This window comes from Pecten maximus, chromosome 6 (assembly GCF_902652985.1).
Source record: "Pecten maximus chromosome 6, xPecMax1.1, whole genome shotgun sequence".
Classification (NCBI taxonomy): Eukaryota; Metazoa; Mollusca; class Bivalvia; order Pectinida; family Pectinidae; genus Pecten; species Pecten maximus.
The window spans coordinates 36,540,666-36,559,055 of NC_047020.1; positions in this window are offsets into that span (position 1 = coordinate 36,540,666).

Sequence of the window (18,390 nt, forward strand, 5' to 3'; positions counted from 1 at the left end):
TATAAAACAACTTCATATGAGCTTTTAAATTCTGTTTCACTATATTAACTTCTGTTTCTGACTTTGTAATTTTTCATATTCACTGTGAACATAGCAACAATTTTCTTACGAATTTTGATAATTTTCTGTAATTTAATCTTGACATTGACTGTGGCCAAAAAACCCCCGAAACTCTAACTTTACCTGGAGCTATTCACACTGAAGTTACATACCAACTTTTATCAACATACCCTGAAGCATGACTGAGAAAACTCTGTGGCCGGTCATTTGACTACAATGACCTTGAACTTCAAAGATTAAGATCATCTATTTGCATGCCTTTTGTAGACAGCCATTCATGTTAGACATATGTTAATTATCAAGTCAGTATGTGTGAGGGTAATTTTGGCGGAAAAACGTTTTTCAATGTGCAGTTTCTGAGTTACTTTTGATGATTTAACATTACAATGTTGCTCACATCTTCATAAGAAAAACAAATCTTCTATATATGATCAAAATAAACCCGTTTTTTTTAAAGAATATGAAAATTTCGAGTTTTGATCAATTGACCTCTGTAACCTTGAACGAAGGTCAAGGTCAATGAAAAGCAATACGTTTCCAGGCACCCGTACATGCAACACTATTAATGTGCCAAATATAAAATCTGTTTATGTAAAGACAAAGGAGTAGAACCAAGATTAATTTTATTTTTGGAGAAATTTGAATTTTGGCGGGAAAATGAACATTTTTCAAAGTACCATTTCTGCCCTTTTTTTTTATCGCACGACCATATAACTTAAACACTCAGCCTCAGTGAATCATGCTCTATGATGTGGAATGAAACAAATGACTTGTTTTGAATTTTTCAATTTTACCTTTATTTTACCTCGTTTTGAGACCTTGACCATGACACATTTTCTCATAATATGTAAGGGAGAAAAAGTTATCCAAAAATACAAAAATTCATAATAAAATCGCCAAATTGCTCCTTTTTGGTCCCGACCCTCCGCTCCCTAGGGTTGAGCTCGACCATGGGGTGTCAGTCCTGTCATTTGTATAAATTTGAATTCCAGACACATAGGGATGCTTTCTACCAAATTTAGTGATAAATTCAGATCAGTGGTTAAGAAGAGGAAGTCAATTATTGACGGACGGACGCCGGACGACGGACAACAGACGACGGACGCCTGACGCCATGGTATGGTATAAGCTCACTTTGGCCATTCGGACCAGGTGAGCTAATGAAATTAACATACACTCTCAAGATAGCAAACTTATTGTCTTAGTAATAGACGTTTCCATAGTAACAGAAAAATAGACACCAAAACTGGATTAATTGTTTACAGACCTTTATCCATAGTAACATATCACAAATTTCGACCCCAAAGTGATGTTATTTATCTCTTAGTAGCAGGTGTTCCCTTAGTAACAGAAAACTAAACTGTACGCTCAAAGGTAAAAATGTTCAATGGTATATTCACATTGTAACAGTTGTCCCATTAGTACCAGTTAACTAAAATATACGCCCAACATTCCGTTCAAACACACAAGATGTGTTCCCATGGTAGAATATTTCTAAAATTAGTATTCAAGGTACATGTATTTAATTGTTCGCCTTGTAACACTAGACAATCGTAGAAATTGAAATCGTGTTGCCGTTCTTTTGAAGGACCAAACAGGACACAATATTTATTACATTTTTACCAGTGAAATATCAAAAATTATTCATTCTATAAAAGTGATATTTTTAAATATCACTTTTGCTGATTTGACCAATCAAATTAATGATTAGAAAATACCAAAATAATTGACCAATCAGAAAGCCCGACATATATGTCAGCACCTGGACAGGGGAAACTACTTTTTTGTTTACAAATTATCGCTGTAGGCCTAGTTAGCATACTGGGTAGGTTTTTTGTTGATAAAAAATGTAATAAACAGAATATCTAACAGTGTCTTCAGTAATACCAAATCTATTTCACTCGTGTGGCTAATATTTTGATATTTTTCACTCGTGCTGCGCACTCGTGAAAAATATCAAAATATTAGCCCCACTCGTGAAATAGATTTGGTATTACTGAAGACACTGTTAGATATCCTCTATGTAGTAGTTCCTAAACTGACAGTTCGCCAAACTTGACATCGACATTGTTCTTTTGGGAACAAATATGTTGTAAATGATATCCAAATTGTGTAGGATGTTCGTTTATAACGTTACTCAATTCTATCGCAATTTGACTCGTGATTGAAGGTCATCTCCAATTCTCTACGATACACTGTAATACAATATTTCAGTGTATCGTAGAGTATCGTAGAGGAGCGGAAATTACAAGTCTAATTTGGATTAAATTAGATTGTAACAAAGCAACATAAAATAAATTGCCTGTACGTTTACAACATAAATACGGATAACCAGTTACAACGTACATGTATGTTGACCTTTTTATTTTTAAATGCACTCCACAGTTTGATCAAGTAGGTCTAGATCGTCAAGTGGCACTTTAACATCATCTTGAAAAGTAAGATGTATAGTTTCGACTTTCGGTCAAGTATTTAAAGTGGTAATTTTCTGTAAATCTAATTGAAAGGAGTATGAAGGGAACGGGGTTGTTTTCGAGAACCCGTGTTTAATAGTTCCGCATTCGTATTCGATGATCATCATTATGAAAAAATTAAAAAAAAATAAAAAAAAAAAAGGTTCTAGTTAGACTTTGTTCGAACGATAGTGATAAAATAAAGGATATTTTAAAATGCATGCTAGCATTAGACTGGAGGAAGAAAGTTAAAAAAAAAAACCAACTTAACACATATGTATGCAACGATGTGTGTATTGTATATGCATGAGCATATTGAAGGAGAAAACCCCTGTGTAAGTTGAAAGTCCTGTATAATAATTAATTTTGCTGATTCAGAAATAAAAATTATTGAACCTGAAAAAAACCCCACTTTCTTTCATTCTTTTAACTTTTAACCGCATTTAATACATATTTGAATGATATCATGATAAACTGTATTTTCTTTTTCATTCAAGTATTCAGAATAACTTCTTTAGCTTTGAGCCTAATCATGTTATGCCCAAAGATTGCAACATTATTTCGCTGAAAGAAAAATGTCAGAAAATTCCCAATGACTACCAATCTCTCACTGAAAAATTAACATTCGTGTCTCCATTTTTTGACCGTTTTGGTCCACCATACAAAAGATTTATTCAAGTTCAGTCCACTGAATGCTGATTGTAATTCAATCTATTTCACCAATTGAAAATGTTTTTCTTCAACCTTCCCAATTTGGTTCTAACCACACCATTAGATTTTGTTTCGTCGATTAAATTTGTTGTCAAGTTAAATGGTCCATCATGGTCTCCATGGAGACCGCATAGGTGAATTTCATATTCAACCTTGAAATCTAATTCCAGTCATTAGTAGCGTACTGATTTTCTGTAATCTTAATAGATAAGTTAGTTCAGTAATTACACTAATTTGTGTTCGGTTTTTACATATATTTAACTGATTCACGATATAAGTTTCATATAAATAGCAAATCCAGTGATGTTTTACAAACATATAAATCGCTATTTTGGTTCAATGGAACAGAAGTGACATGACTAATTGTTAATATGTATCATGGCTATCCACATGTCTTGATTTTGACATTTAATCTGATAGGCTGTCTGTAAATTTCGGCAGAACATGCGTAAAATACAAGTTTCAGGAGAACACAGAAAGCTGATGTGGATTAGACATATTGCACAAAATAACCATGCCGTTACGCTCACAAGAGTCTATAACAGGTAGTGCCTCCCTATATGCCATATTTGTGCAATAAACGTAATTCACAGCCGCCATTTGCATTTTAAGGCCAAAACAGAATCGATGTTTATGTTTTTATATGTTTAAAGTCAAATATGGTCTAAAAACGCTCGCACTTAAGATATTTGAACATAACCCTGTATTAGTGGTGATGTTGTACTATATGAATGGTAAATATTTACAGAAAATATATAATTTCGATGTGCTTAACAAGACAACTATACCCAAAGAAAATGACCTTTGGACAATGGAAAATGCCTGACGGCATGAATGCACGAAATGTCCATCGTGTATGAACCTGGCCGTAAATTCCACTGGGTTGGAAACGAAGCCGAAAAAAAGTTCACCGAAATCATTGATAACGAAGACTGGTACATTTTCAGATGTTTTAAGATGAATCTTTACAATACAAAGGTAATTATCATTTCTTATGATTTTTTTTTGGTTTTGGAAGAAAAGACAATTCTTGGATATTTATTTCATCAATCTGCAGTTGACGTGATGCATTGTAGTTTTTGATTCACATTATATATCATCATATCATTTGCTTTCATTAGCTGGATAGAGACGTCCATTTTACTAACTTGAAATTTGAAACTTTATTTATTTCTCTTCACAAACTTAGATGTACAGAAAAAAACATATTTGCAATAATGTACAAAGCAAATTTGACGCATATAGAGAAAAAATTAGACTTTTTGAAAAACAATATTAATAAATTTACTTCTTAACTTTTTGACTTTTTTGTGTTCGTCCAATTAACCAATTTCAGCGGAAGGAATAAAATGCCTCTGAGAGTTGTTATATCGCACACAAAAGAATATCTGCAGTCAAAATTGCTGGGAAAATGCAAACAAACAGCAGAAAACTATTGTCGATGGTTACGATATCAGATGTATCCTAACTGCCCCCTCTATCTGGACTGATAAAGTAAATAACAGCTGATATAAGCAAAAATGTTAATATTTTAGATTGTATCTCGAAAAATCTTACTCGAATATCATATAGACTAGAGAATTTATAGAAAAAACACATATTGTACATATTTACGCATACAAACTGTTAAATAATTATATGGATGGAGAAAAGTAGGAAAGTACGAAATGTCATCAATTATCTAAATGTGTTCGAATACAAGAGGCCCATATTGATGCTACCAGGCAAATATGAGTGATATCCATTGCTTGGTTTCGGAGAAGAAGTCGTCGTTAATATAAATATAGGTATATTGACCCATTTTGGCCCCGCCCCTCAGGCCCCCAGGGGGTCAGCCCCACCAGTTGTACAATTTTGAATCCTCACCCCATAGTGATGCTACCAGGCAAATAGGAGCGTTATCCTTTGCTTGGTTTCAGAGAAGAAGTCGTTTATATTGATATAGCCAAATTGACACTTTTGGCCCCGCCCCTCAGACCCCTGGGGGGCCAGCCCCACCATTTGTACAATTTTGAGTCCACACCCCATAGGGATGCTTCTGACAAAATTTCGTCAAATTCTGATCAGTGGTTATGAAGAAGTCAATTGTTGACGGACGGACGACGGACGCAACGGTATGGCATAAGCTCACATTGGTCCTTCGGACCAGGTGAGCTAAAAAGAATAGTTTCTTTGAATATGCATACTGAGCATGGTTATGGACTTATTAGCAATATTCTGATTTAAACATGTTTTGTTGGAATTAACGAATGGATTGGGCACAAATAATAACAATTTATAAAAGCTCTCTACTCAACTACTGTATTTAGTGACAACGATATATACATAACTGATTAAAACTACAGTAATTGCGTAAAGAAAACATTAACAAAATAACCCAATTTCCATCACGGAACCTATCGTTGGAGGGATGTCAGATTTGGCCCTGGGTTCGCCCATTTTCCATCACGGAACCTCTCGTTGGAGGAATGACAAGGTTGGAACCTTTAGTTACGCCATTTCCATCAAAGAACCCTATCTTGTACAAATGTATGAAATATGAATTATGAGAACCTCTCGCAGGAGGTCTCTTTCACTTCTTACACTCTTTCATTTCCATTCCTTTTCATTTCATTTTTCTCATTTCTTGCCCTATTGGATAGTTTGCCCACGTACGCCTCGGCTTTCATCACACCTATCCTACATACACACCGATGAAAGAGTTTTATAAACTCCCACCATTCATTCTCTGGAATTCACTATGCCATGTCGTTACAAATACAACTTTGCTGTATTACTATTAAAATTCCATGTTGTTTCTTAACAAACCTTTCCATCGCATTACATATAAATCCCCCATGTCCAAATCAGTACGTAAATCATACCCGTTTTCTTGCTGTGAAATTCGGTCAATTCGGTCAAAATTGTGCATCTATCTAACATTTTGATATCCAAAATGACAGATTTAGATGGAGTGTTGGAAGCAGCGTCGAACTGCTTGGTATTTGCGTCACAGAGAAAGTGTATACCGATCATGATACTGCGATTACATATACAACCATTAAAATTAATCAAAACTTTGGGTGTTTCAGTCTACACTGTGTTAAAGTACGGGGGTAGTTTTACACATTTGGAGTTTAAACCTATATATTTATGCACCTGATATCACGAACATATGCCGTTAATTAATTATGTTGCTACATCATACTCCGCGATCTGTATTACCATTGGACATAATAAGCAAAGAAGTGTGTACGTGATCAGACGTCCAAAGTATGGTTAGTAATCAGATCACATTTCGCATTTATACTGAAATTTCATTTTTTTTCCCTTAACAAACCTGATCCTCGTATTTCATATACATTCCCCACAGAACTTCATGTCGTTGAATATACCGGCTTTGTTGCTGTGGAATTATCCATCTCGTTAAACAAAACTAGAGCTAATCAATCCTGGTATGATGACATGGTGCAATAGAACTGACTGTGATCAATATAATTAAAGGTATTTAATTGGATTTTAAAATCGTCCATCATGTCTATTCCTGAAGATGAGTGCATTAATACTTCTAAATACGAAGACACAAGATCACTTAACGTCATTTTACGTCAATGACATCATGCGAGTCAATTAAATTCTGACCTTTTTAGAGACCTCTCACAAATTGTCCATCCTGTATATATGGCAACAATGACGAAGATGTAATATTACTTCTTTCAATACTGCCCTAGAAACCTGCTAGCTTCTCTATATTACTTGCAGCTCGTTATTCATCTAAGCTTATCTAAATTTGGACTTCAACCTGAATTAACATTTCCGGTATGACGTCAATATACAAATCAGGGAAGTAGTCACCCTTAGACATGATCTTAAGTCTGCTATTTGTATCTATGTTGATAAATATATCCAGTGAACTATCATACTTTAATGTAGTCCCAATGTGTATAATGTCAGTATTATATATATATATATACAGTGGAACCTCTATAAACCGAACATGCACGGGCCATGGATATTTGTTCGGTTTACAGAGGGTTCGGTTTTGAGAAGTTGATCGAAATGACCCGGTCGAATTCCGGATATAATTGGCCCGACGATGTTTTGTTACTAGATGGTAAAACCGGCACTAAGCTTACTGTACGTACGTTGACAATTTTTTTTTTTTTTTTGAAGAATATCAATATCATGGAAGTAAATCAATGCATATATTGCAGATTATTAATAAATGAAAATGATTATTACCGTAGTTATATACAGTATTTGTACATGTACTTACTATGTAAAGTGATTTAGTCTTACCTCAATATCAGTTGTTGATTTCACGTATTAGAAATATATAGACCATAAGCACACTTAAAGTTTTCAGAATAAAAAAAAGATCATTTCGGATATTTCAAGAGTGGCAAATGTGATAATATGACCAATTTTAAGATACATAAGTATGCATACGATTAAGAGCATCCCTCGGCATGGTTCCTTCTCTGGATCTTCAATGACTGGATAAGAACGCAGCGGTTGTAATTTGGACATCTTAGTGATGTACGATTCGAATTAACATCCGGGGCGTAAGTGGTAATGGTGGTCTGGTAATGATATTGATATCTGTTTTCAATTATTACTCAAATTACTCAAATTATTTGCTTGTTGTTCTGTTTTCAAGTAACTGAATTGTTGATATTTCAATTTAATCATTAACATTCACATAATCTTTTATGCATGTAAATATATGAAAATATATGAAAAAAATAACAAAAAAACATGAGTTTGCCAGTGAACACACATATATATATTAATAAGGGGGTTCAATTCAGTAGTCATCTATCCGAACTTATTTATCAAATTTTATTTTTATTTATAATTTTATTATAATCTTTACATTTTATTTATAATTTGAAAATACTATTTAATGTTCCAAGGTCGTGGTTATATTTAAATGAATTAATCATAGTTCTATCTTTGTTTGAAATATGTGTATCCCAATGAAGAGGGCTTGTTTAGACATGGCGTATTCAATAATTCTCATTTCATCATTTGATTTGATAAAAATATTTTGCAACGAAAATTGCAAAGAAATTTGACACATCCTTATCGTAGTTCCGAAGCCCTTATAATAGGCATACATTGTGAATTAATGATCAATTCTCTTTGTCTTTCAACCCGCAAACGTTTTATTTGTCAATCTCAAACAATGCTATATATGGTTATAGTGTGGGGATCCCAACTGCTTGAAAAAAATAACGAAGTCCAGACTCTCTAAGGGTCTGAACGACCTCAAGAATTGTTTTAAGAACATCCATTCATAACTTTATTACTAGTAGCGATTTGAAGGAATTACCTCTTTTCCCCCTATGGGGCCCCACCCCTTTGGCCCCTTGGGGGTCAGAGTCACCATTTATGCAAAATCTGTTCCCCTTCCGCCAAGGATGTTTCTGACTAAATTGGGTTCAAATCCTTTCATAACTTTATGACTAGTAGCGATTTAAAGGAATTAACTCTATTTCCCTTATGGCGCCCCGCCCCTTTGGCCCCTCGGGGGTCAGAATCACCATTTATGCAAAACCTGTTCCTCTTCCCCCAATGATGTTTCTGACCAAATTTGGTTCAAATCCATTCGTAATTTTATGACTAGTAGCAATTTCAAGGAATTACCTCTATTTCCCCTACTGGGCCCCACCCATTTGGCCCCTCGGGGGTCAGTCACCATTTATGCAAAATCTGATCACCTTCTGCCAAGGATGTTTCTGACCTTGGTCAAAATCCAATAATAACTTTTTGACTAGTAGCGATTTGAAGCAAATGTTGACGGACGGCCGGACGGACGGCCGGACGGACGACGGACGCCGCACCACGGCATAAGCTCACCGGACCTTCGGTCCAGGTGAGCTAAAAAATCATAACCATTATCTGTGCTTTTTCTGACATCTTGCTAGAGATTACAAAATGGCCCTAGTCGATCTAGTGACATCTTTAACAAGGAAGTTGATCGTTTTATTTTTGAATTCAGATCTTCTAATTCTACCCATATTTTCCCAACTTATACTTTCAAACACCACATTCAGATTTGATGTGACCTATCAGATATTACTGAATTCTAATAATTCATGACGAATTTATTATATGGCCTGCCTGTTGAAAGCAGCCTATTCCTTCTAATCTTTAAAAGGAAGCCCTTTAATCTACTTGTACGTGAAGGATTTATATTGTCTGCTCTCGGAAACCTAACACTCACGAGGACATTTCATTATATAGAAAACACATGCCGTATTAAATTTGAGATTTTATTTTATCATCGCATGTCATATGCATTCCCAATTAAAACCTCAGTACGGTGATTACTTCGAATTCGGTCAAAATTATATATATATCCATCTCGCATTTCACTAATCAACATTATTGATAGTCTTCCCAACAGCGTTTAATTGCTCAGTGCTTGCGTCATAGATCAAAATACTGCATCTAACTACAAAACTTGAGAAATTAATTAAAATAGTGAGTAATTCAGTCTCCATTGTATTAATGTATGTCACCATTGTTCACATGTTTGGAGTTTTAATCAGTTATCTATGCGTATCCTTAATCAAGCTCAGACCTCAACTCATAACTGGTCACCTGAGCTATACACTTAATGAACTTTCACGTATAATTACCGAACAAGCATGTATGTGATCAGATGAATCGGTGGAGATACAGGCATGCAGACGTTTGGTTGTTGAAAGGAAGACTAAGAATATACTGTGATCTGTGACACGAATGAGACAGAATACTAAGGAATTGTCGGGAGAGTTACAAAGACTGATTTTTGGTGTTATTGATATATCTGAAATAATTCATCCCGGAATTCTTGGTCAGCATGAATTTTCCAATCAGTTGGGTTGTACTGTTTCTTATACTCATCCCCGGATCGTCCATTATTGGAATCATAACCAACGCTATTTTTATAGCCGCCTTCAGATCAGGACGTGAAATGGGCACAACTGATATGCTTTTCTTTTCATTAGCAGTTTCTGACTTGATTTATGATATCTTTTCTTTCCTTGGATCAATCTTCCGATTCATTCGGTATATTGATGTGGATACCGGATCTGATCTGACCGTGATTATGTTGCCAGTATTTCATCAGTGTGTGTATGGAATACCGAATTCCATAGCTAAATATTTGATGACCGTGCTCTCAATAGAGAGGGCAGTAGCAGTATTATGGCCATCCTACTTCCATTTACATTGGACAAAGCGAAAGGCTCTGTATACGATTATCTCTGGCGCCACCATAGTTGCCATAACAGCATTGCCTTATTCACTGCAAATGGAGGCCTCTCCAAAAGATAACATCACCGACACTGGCCCTGGGGTCCTAGAAACAAAATACACCGACATGTTCTACAACAACAGAGAACTGTTTCAATTGCACAGCACTTTATATCAAGTACTATTCGGTATTGTACCAATCCTGATTGTCTTGGTGATGAATATTGCAACTATTTTTGGTTTGTTCAGAATGGAAAGAAAAGTTGGCCAGTTAAAACTTCCTCGCTCACAAAGAATTGCAACAGAAAGAGCAACGGTCCAAGCAATGCCTACTGAAATAGAAACAATCCAAGCAATGTCTACTGGAATAGAAACAATCCAAGCAATGTCTACTGGAATAGAAACAATCCAAGCAATGTCTTCTGAAATAGAAACAATCCAAGCAATGTCAGCTGATTCATTGGTGGTAAACTTAGGCCAAAACGATGAACCTTCAATCTACTTAGGGCAAAACGATGAGTCTTCATCCACAGAAAGACAAGATACTTCTACCACAGAGGAAGTGAAATATAACGTTGGAAATTCGGTATGTCAAGGAGCAGAGCTGTTTGTTGTAGGCGGTAACACTTCCTCATTTCCTAATGATGGAATTGATGACAGGAACGAATCACCGAAGTATGAACATAATCCTTGCGTACCCGGAACAACATCCACTGAAATTGTTCGTGAAGACATTAATGTCGACAGAAGAGATACTCAGCATAGACGCAGTTCTCGATATTCTAAACCAACTGCAAAGGAAGAACAAAAGAAGGACGAACCTCGTTATTCAAAGGAACAGAAAAAGAGATCAATAACCCTCGTGATGGTATCCTCAGTATTTTTGATTCTCAACCTGCCCAGTAAGTTACTGGTAGTCATTATTCAAGGCAGCAGTGATTCCACGTACGAGGAAGAGGCTTCATTACAACTCGAAGTTTACATAGGGATTGTCCTCTTCTGCGAACTTTTGAACACGATCATCAATTCCATCATCTTTGTTATCAGAAGTGACAAATACAGGACATATGTCAACCACAACATGCGATGTTGTTACGAAGGTAATGTGTTACACAGGCGTACCACACGATCGGGTAAGGAGTCAAGTCTAATTAATGCCAGATCTATTGCTCTTTAATCATATCGGGACAGAAACCCTTCTAATTTCAAACAAACAATAAATGGTGTCAGACAACAGGTGAAGTTTAGGATACATTTACACAGGGCAATATCATGATACTCATTATAAATAACTAATATGAGTGCTATTTTAAAACAGGAATATAAACAAAAGATAGATCAATTTTGTAAATGTACACTGAACAATTTCATTTTTTTAATGAAAGAATATTTATGAAAACATATACGTTATAAAGAAATGATAAGAATTCGATTCTTCTATCACAAGTTGAACATTGAATTCGGTCGGTACAATTATACAGACATGAATGAAAGAAAATGTATATAAAGTGACAGTGGTGACAGAATTGTTTAATGCTAAAATGTGAATACTATACAGATCTATGAAAGAGACTCATTCAGAAATATCATTGTAGTCGACCTAATATAAACACGTTTATTTAACTTACGAAATCGGTGATAAAAATCTAGAAAAAGAAAAAAAAACTAAAACTAAAACTAAAAAAGTTTAATAATGTAATGTCTCTACACTCTACTAATTTGGAGTATGTTGATGAGAATACCAGTTTTGTTTCAGACTTGTTTATATTATGTTAACGTATTTGTTTAGTTAAGTTATAAGTGCAGTATGTTAGTTACAGGTTTACCACCTACATGGCTGTCTATTGCTAGCAAGTGTTGTGTCGGAGTTAGATAATTACTGGTTTACAACCTACACCAATCTGCCTGTTGCTAGGTTTCGTCTCACCGACTATAGCAAGTGTTCTGCATTTATGGAACTAAGACGACTGGAACACCCATTGTCAGTATAATGTGACCGGATGCGGTATCGTGCTGGGTGTCTTCGGCAGTCTGCTTCAGTGAGGCAGCACTATAAAGTCGGCATATGTTCCATGCTATCACAAGAAGACAAACACGAACATACCACTGCCTCCCAAAACAAACACAAACATACACTAAATGCATCCATCTCACACAAATAGGAGACCGTCCATTAATGACATTAGCTCTTGATATGACGTATTACAATTCACAACAAAAGCAATACAACTGCGTTGAACCGATGACAACTTGTCATAATGAAATACTGTACCACACCTAGACACGGGCACGTATCCCTAGTCACATTATAATGTCGAGTTTGCTAGGTTTCCCCACTAACTTAACTCAGAAAGTCAAACAAAGAGCAACAACTACCAGTAATTAATTGTCCTTGGCGGACGCTCTATGGCGAGGTCTGTCTGGTGACAGATTAGGACAGAAAAAAAGTTGTAAAAAAGAGAAAAAATATTGCATTACAACCCTATGTATCGTGTTGTTTTACTGTGAGTTGTGAAAGTAAACTTGTCAGAATTAATTGGTGTTTTTGTTTTGTTTTTATAAACACTGAAAGCTTGCTTCTACTGCTTGTATCACATCCCTATCACAGAGGTACCGCCATCACAGATCTCAAGTTAATTATTTGGAAAATGCCAGCAAAGACTAATATCTGGACTTACCAGTCGGGTACTATCGCTGATCGATATATCGAGTGAGAAAAATCCAAATAAATTTGAGACCAGACCAATGAAACGAGACCAGACCAGACCAAAAGTTCTGACCTGACCAATAAAACCAGATCATACCAAACTAGACCACACATGATTCAAGGTTATAGTATGCAAAGGAGACTTGCCTCTACTGAATATCATAAAGCTATAATTACGTCTCAAAAACACCGCCGTAATTCTACTTGGGCTACATTCATGAAGTACGTGACGAAGCAATACACATATTAGAAACTAATTTCTCAGTAATATGCCAAAATATTTAAGATTAAGCGAACTGAGATCAGACTTCTTTATATTTAGGTACCCGTATTTAGAAGGCACTTATTTGGATAATGGGAGCACGTGTTAAAGACTGGATATACTTGAATCCTTACAGAGCATACATGTATATATATTATATTATATATTCAGTAATTAACGGATAACTTAATTCACTGATCGATATGATATTCAGTGAAAAAAGTGAAATTCATATTTTGAGACCAGAAGGGTGCCGTGTGGGCCGAGTGGTTAAGGTGTCAATTTATCACTGGCTCTCCACCTCTGGGTTGCGAGTTCGAAACCAACGTGGGGCAGTTGCCTGGTACTGACCGTAGGTCGGTGGTTTTTCTCTGGGTACTCAGGCTTTCCTCAACCTCCAAAACCTGACGCGTCCTTAAATGACCCTGGCTCTCAATAGGACGTTAAACTAAATAAACAAAAATTGAGACTAGACCAGACCATTTGGAACCAAAGCGATGAGGTCATACCAAACCAGACCAGACCACGTTTTAAAGTATGCCACTCAGATTGCAAAAAGTCTGTAATAAGTCATTGGTAACTATATTGCTATCAATGCCCCTGAGTACAATTGTCACGTCATATTTATAATAAATGATTCCACAAAGATAGAGATGAAGTCTATCTATAGTATACGCCTCCCTCCACACACCTCCCTCCAATGAGAAAGGTACCTCACAACGACTAAACCGCCACATCCAGACAAACTTGTCACTGATTCTAGAAAATTCCCCATTATGGAAAAGCCCCAAACTGACAGTTATCTAGAACGAAACAAACTACATGTACGTCCAAATATCCTTTTAATTGCATTGACATAATTGCTAATGGACATCCCCTAGCCTTTTGATGAATTGATCGATTTAACAGACTTACATCAATATTGTCTCAGACGGTTCTCCTTTTTCGGATTCCAACTGCCGTCCATGTGGAAGGTGCTGATGACTGTGGTTGTCTTCTGTACAAGTCTGAAGCTAAAGAAAAGTTTTCGGTAAACACATCATAAAAATGTTCTCCACACCCATCATGATAACGAAGTGTCATAGCAGTGGTTGTCTTCTGTACGAGTCTGAAGCTAAATAAGGCAATAATGTGTTACGTAATTTTTCACAGGTCTTTTTATTCATTTAAAATTTTGATAGTAAGTATTCAATGTATTGCTGTATATTACGTTTATGCAAAAGAACCAGGTGACCAAGTCAAACTTACTAGTTGTAGGGTTGTCTTCCGAGAACCAGTCATCCTCTGGTGCAATGGAGGAGGTAAAACACATGATGAACATTGTCTTCACGATATCGAAGGGGCTATACATGTAGCTGATGGAAATGCACTACCTAAAATTTCAACAGTAGGACGTAACTAAAGGTGTTTATCAAATAAACACAGAAACATTTTGTGACTTCTCATGAAGTTACGCTCAAATTTGTTCTCTGTACCCCTGGTATATGCCATGTCAAACGTGAAGTCACATAACTAGCTATCTGATTGGCTGCCAGTTAAACCCCTTACCAATCGCTACCTGTTCTTTGAAGGTATTTCAGTGGCACGCGCTCTCTGCACCCCTGGAAAATGTGATGGTAAAACTCAAGTCACTGAACTAGCTATCTGATTGGCTGCCAGTAAACCCCCTCACCAATCGCTACCAGTTCTTTGAAGGTATTTCCGTGCTACAGAGATCAAACGTGAGCGTTACCCATGGAATAATGAGGTTGATGTTTTATATAAGCAAGTAATATACCATATCGTGACTTTACTGACAGTTCTCATGTAAAATCAACTACACGGGCAAAGCAGCACTGCCTTGACGTTCGTAAATGTTACTCGTGCAATAATATCAGAGCTCTGATTTTACATTTCCATCAATGGAATTCTAAGTGGGCAATAAATTCAATAAGTCGTTAGGGTGCATTTCGATAGCTGTGGAAACATAAACGGGGTCTTCCCCGAACACCAACTCTGGTTAGGGCGGGGTGTTTACATAGGGATTAAGGTGTGTTGATAGGTAGTTATAGTCTGTTACTGAAAAGAACACAGGTAAATCAACTCACCTGTTGGGTGATCAGAAAATCATTAGCTGCTGTTGAAATATTGTATTTCATTGTATTGTATTGATGATCGTCAAACTGTTTCAGAAATAGTGTATAAAACTGAAACACACTTTGGAAAATAATCACATTTTGCTTTTGTATTTGAATTATCAAAAACAATTGTATCGTTGGATACTTTATCAAACTATAACAATTTGTTAAATTTTGTGTCGTATTGATTTAATTTGTGTTTGTTTTCAGATTTAGTGTAAATTGGCATTATCACGGAATCTTAAATTAATACTTTTTCACTGTAAAGCAATATTAGTTCGACATTGTATTTTTTTCCTATTGCTTAATTTAATGTTTTTCAGATTTGTATAAATAGTTAAGTTATCGTAGAATTATTGTAATATTCTTTTAAATGTTATATCTGTTTCATGTTTATATTTAGTTAGCAGTAACATTTTTGTTTATATTTAATCTTACTTAGAATAGCTATACATGTACATTTGTATTGTATTGTATTTTTTAATATTTGTTATAAGTATATACCGTAAAGCGGGAAATTTTAGCGGGGCTTTAATTTGGCGATTTGGCGGGTCCGTATATAGATCGCCAAAATTTAACCCGTCAAATTTTAACACCGCCAATTAAAAAGACGCGAAAATTTCAATTTTGCCATTAGTTTCCGTTCCGATCGCCATTTACCTTTGATAACTCCCGAGAGTAACGACTGGTGCGTAACGTTGGTTGTTGTCTTGCACCTGTCGGCCAAAATGCCGATAGGTATGAATGGTGTGTTCCCCGAACGCCTACATATTTAGAACAATAGACAGAGTCATCAAAGGAAAGGTAATTATAGTCTGTTTCATACATGTTCTGTATTTACCTGTATTTCACCTGTAGAAATCACTTGACAACTAAAGAAAACCAAGACACTAGCATATAAATTTCAACATTTTATTTAAATAGAATTGTGAAATTTATAGTATAGTATTAATCACATTGATATATAAGTTATAAGAGCATTAGAATTCTGCAAGTTAATATATCTTTATATCTTATTTTGAAAACAAAACTATGATAATCTTAATAATATATTGAGCACTTGAAAAGTACATGTACATATATGCTAATACATTTTGGAATATCACTATTATAATCTTAGAATGTTACATGTTTTTATACTATAACATATTTTGATAGGAATAACACTATTAGAAACATAATGTAACGTTACAGAACGGACAAAATTAAAATCAACAAATAGACACAGAAAACTGTAACAGGCATGTAAATATACATGTACGCAGTTAGAACAAATTAACAAATACATTTTCACAGTGTAATAAAATACATTAAGATATAGATGCAAAACACATCGTACCAATGGCATAATTTACTTGCTGAGAGGCGACGTGCATGAAAATCGCATATTGTTGACAGCGTCTTTGATACATATACGATAAAGCAATGTCCACATGTTACATCACTACACACATTTTACTTAAATGGGGAAGTTCGGAGACTGCATCGGCGTAAGATATGATATCAATAGTTTGGTTATCCAGTCTCTGTTTAAGGTCAAGGCGAGTGTCGATGTTTCTGTACCTTCAGCGCGACGTTGAATTCTAGTTATCTCATTAGTAGCCTGTATGTCCTTTAATGTCCGTATAATGGTGAAGATGTTGGGATGTGCATGCATGGTGTACAATCTTTTTGAATTTCCTGTGCCAGGCTTCTAAGTGGTTGGTTGTCTTTGGTCGTTGTCGTAGTGGTTTTAAACGGTTCTGTCTCCCTCTATCCTTTTGTGCTCGGAACCTTACGTCTTTTCATTGGTGTAGTGGTACAAGTGGCAATACAGCTGCGGGGCGAACCAGTCTCCTAGTGTCGTCGTTGTATTGGGTGAAATGGAAAAGCATCCCTTGATGTTGGTCCACGGGAAGATGGTGAGGAGTGCAAACTGATGATAATTTTGAAGTTTATATAGATACATACATGTAGCTCCGGTATTCATCTTCAAGTGTTATGCCATCCCGTAGCCAGGGCTACATCACAGCTCACCGTTTTAACTGATCTCGATCAGTAAAATGAGCGATTTTTACTTATCAACATCATTATCTTCAGTCTTTGTGATATCAGAGAGGTGTTCAAATGAGAAAAGAGAGCCGTTTGAGTATAACTTGTAATTAAGAACAAAGCAAAGTATTTGATTTACGTTTTGGTTTGATGAAATTGATAATTAAAGAATTATTAATGAACATTTTACAACATTAATTTCAATGAACTATTAATTTATATTTTATGCAATGAATTATTAATTAATATTAATTTGATAATTATTGATATTTATTAATTTGATCATTTCTTATTTGTTTAAATAAGTATTGACAAATATCATGTGCATATATAGGTAATTCTAAAATATTATATTTTTGTCCAGTATTTATTCATTGAATATTGACCTTTGATTTTGATGAGAAATACTATAAAATCTACAGGTAACACACACAGGTAAAATATAGGTGACTTCACCAGAACAGACTATAATTACTGTACAAACATACTCAGTAGGGTGTTATTTCAAAATGTAGGCGTTCAGGGAATCAGCCGTATGAATAGCTATAGCTAGTGAACAACTACTCACGATACATGTATAGCAATACAAGTATGACATATATCGCATCATAATTATTTTTTGTGAAAACAAAGCCATCTACCCTTACCATTCAATGGACTGATGTTAACACTTTACCTGTATACTCATTGTTTAACATACCTGTACGTATACACATCATACAATAGCTGACCACGTCGATAGCATACGGTTGATTACATTCTCTTTGTCTGTTGCTTGTACACATACTCATATAAACACTAATTTGACAACACACTTCATCAGCA